Source organism: Carassius auratus, unplaced genomic scaffold (genome assembly GCF_003368295.1).
Source record: "Carassius auratus strain Wakin unplaced genomic scaffold, ASM336829v1 scaf_tig00043586, whole genome shotgun sequence".
Lineage (NCBI taxonomy): Eukaryota > Metazoa > Chordata > Actinopteri > Cypriniformes > Cyprinidae > Carassius > Carassius auratus.
The window spans coordinates 86,235-89,814 of record NW_020526783.1 but is presented as its reverse complement, the minus strand read 5'-3'; positions in this window follow the sequence as shown (position 1 = coordinate 89,814).

The window sequence follows — 3,580 nt, the reverse complement described above, 5'->3', positions numbered from 1 at the left end:
GTCTTATGAAATACAATGTTTTCTGCAATGCTGTAAGACAGTTTTTAATGTGTTAGAAGTTATATGCACAAAAACTAATGTTAGGACTTCAATGATCAAGATTGTCAGTTTACAGCTTTCTGAGTCCAGTAATGTTGAAATAGTGCTTCTGTTCAAATGAAGTGAAATCAAGCCCAAATCTGCTCAAAAGCTTTTCTCTCTATTAGAGAAAGCTGTTTCATTCAGTATTCAGTGCAAATCTTGCCAAACTGATAGATGCTTATGCCTTATGAAATACAATGTTTTCTGCAATGCTGTAAGACAGTTTTTAATGTGTTAGAAGTTATATGCACAAAAACTAATGTTAGGACTTCAATGATCAAGATTGTCAGTTTACAGCTTTCTGAGTCCAGTAATGTTGAAATAGTGCTGCTGTTCAAATGAAGTGAAATCAAGCCCAAATCTGCTCAAAAGCTTTCTCTCTATCAGAGTAAGCTGTTTCATTCAGTATTAAGTGCAAATCTTGCCAAACTGATAGATGCTTATGCCTTATGAAATACAATGTTTTCTGCAATGCTGTAAGACAGTTTTTAATGTGTTAGAAGTTATATGCACAAAAACTAATGTTAGGACTTCAATGATCAAGATTGTCAGTTTACAGCTTTCTGAGTCCAGTAATGTTGAAATAGTGATTCTGTTCAAATGAAGTGAACCAAGCCCAAATCTGCTCAAAAGCTTTTCTCTCTATTAGAGAAAGCTGTTTCATTCAGTATTCAGTGCAAATCTTGCCAAACTGAAAGATGTTATGCCTTATGAAATACAATGTTTTCTGCAATGCTGTAAGACAGTTTTTAATGTGTTAGAAGTTATATGCACAAAAACTTATGTTAGGACTTCAATGATCAAGATTGTCAGTTTACAGCTTTCTGAGTCCAGTAATGTTGAAATAGTGCTGCTGTTCAAATGAAGTGAAATCAAGCCCAAATCTGCTCAAAAGCTTTTCTCTCTATCAGAATAAGCTGTTTCATTCAGTATTAAGTGCAAATCTTGCCAAACTGATAGATGCTTATGCCTTATGAAATACAATGTTTTCTGCAATGCTGTAAGACAGTTTTTAATGTGTTAGAAGTTATATGCACAAAAACTAATGTTAGGACTTCAATGATCAAGATTGTCAGTTTACAGCTTTCTGAGTCCAGTAATGTTGAAATAGTGATTCTGTTCAAATGAAGTGAAACCAAGCCCAAATTTGCTCAAAAGCTTTTCTCTCTATTAGAGAGGGCTGTTTCATTCAGTATTCAGTGCAAATCTTGCCAAACTGAAAGATGTTTATGCCTTATGAAATACAATGTTTTCTGCAATGCTGTAAGACAGTTTTTAATGTGTTAGAAGTTATATGCACAAAAACTAATGTTAGGACTTCAATGATCAAGATTGTCAGTTTACAGCTTTCTGAGTCCAGTAATGTTGAAATAGTGATTCTGTTCAAATGAAGTGAAATCAAGCCCAAATCTGCTCAAAAGCTTTTCTCTCTATTAGAGAAAGCTGTTTCATTCAGTATTCAGTGCAAATCTTGCCAAACTGAAACATACTTATGTCTTATTTAATAAAATGTTTTCTGCAATGCTGTAAGACAGTTTTTAATGTGTTAGAAGTTATATGCACAAAAACTTATGTTAGGACTTCAATGATCAAGATTGTCAGTTTACAGCTTTCTGAGTCCAGTAATGTTGAAATAGTGCTTCTGTTCAAATGAAGTGAAATCAAGCCCAAATCTGCTCAAAAGCTTTTCTCTCTATTAGAGAAAGCTGTTTCATTCAGTATTCAGTGCAAATCTTGCCAAACTGATAGATGCTTATGCCTTATGAAATACAATGTTTTCTGCAATGCTGTAAGACAGTTTTTAATGTGTTAGAAGTTATATGCACAAAAACTAATGTTAGGACTTCAATGATCAAGATTGTCAGTTTACAGCTTTCTGAGTCCAGTAATGTTGAAATAGTGATTCTGTTCAAATGAAGTGAAATCAAGCTCAAATCTGCTCAAAAGCTTTTCTCTCTATTAGAGAAAGCTGTTTCATTCAGTATTCAGTGCAAATCTTGCCAAACTGAAAGATGTTTATGCCTTATGAAATACAATGTTTTCTGCAATGCTGTAAGACAGTTTTTAATGTGTTAGAAGTAATATGCACAAAAACTTATGTTAGGACTTCAATGATCAAGATTGTCAGTTTACAGCTTTCTGAGTCCAGTAATGTTGAAATAGTGCTTCTGTTCAAATGAAGTGAAATCAAGCCCAAATCTGCTCAAAAGCTTTTCTCTCTATTAGAGAAAGCTGTTTCATTCAGTATTAAGTTTAAATCTTGCCAAACTGATAGATGCTTATGCCTTATGAAATACAATGTTTTCTGCAATGCTGTAAGACAGTTTTTAATGTGTTAGAAGTTATATGCACAAAAACTAATGTTAGGACTTCAATGATCAAGATTGTCAGTTTACAGCTTTCTGAGTCCAGTAATGTTGAAATAGTGATTCTGTTCAAATGAAGTGAAATCAAGCCCAAATCTGCTCAAAAGCTTTTCTCTCTAATAGAGAAAGCTGTTTCTTTCAATATTCAGTGCAAATCTTGCCAAACTGATAGATGCTTATGCCTTATGAAATACAATGTTTTCTGCAATGCTGTAAGACAGTTTTTAATGTGTTAGAAGTTATATGCACAAAAACTAATGTTAGGACTTCAATGATCAAGATTGTCAGTTTACAGCTTTCTGAGTCCAGTAATGTTGAAATAGTGCTTCTGTTCAAATGAAGTGAAATCAAGCCCAAATCTGCTCAAAAGCTTTTCTCTCTATTAGAGAAAGCTGTTTCATTCAGTATTCAGTGCAAATCTTGCCAAACTGATAGATGCTTATGCCTTATGAAATACAATGTTTTCTGCAATGCTGTAAGACAGTTTTTAATGTGTTAGAAGTTATATGCACAAAAACTAATGTTAGGACTTCAATGATCAAGATTGTCAGTTTACAGCTTTCTGAGTCCAGTAATGTTGAAATAGTGCTTCTGTTCAAATGAAGTGAAATCAAGCCCAAATCTGCTCAAAAGCTTTTCTCTCTATTAGAGAAAGCTGTTTCATTCAGTATTCAGTGCAAATCTTGCCAAACTGATAGATGCTTATGCCTTATGAAATACAATGTTTTCTGCAATGCTGTAAGACAGTTTTTAATGTGTTAGAAGTTATATGCACAAAAACTAATGTTAGGACTTCAATGATCAAGATTGTCAGTTTACAGCTTTCTGAGTCCAGTAATGTTGAAATAGTGATTCTGTTCAAATGAAGTGAAATCAAGCCCAAATCTGCTCAAAAGCTTTTCTCTCTATTAGAGAAAGCTGTTTCATTCAGTATTCAGTGCAAATCTTGCCAATCTGAAAGATGTTTATGCCTTATGAAATACAATGTTTTCTGCAATGCTGTAAGACAGTTTTTAATGTGTTAGAAGTAATATGCACAAAAACTTATGTTAGGACTTCAATGATCAAGATTGTCAGTTTACAGCTTTCTGAGTCCAGTAATGTTGAAATAGTGCTTCTGTTCAAATGAAGTG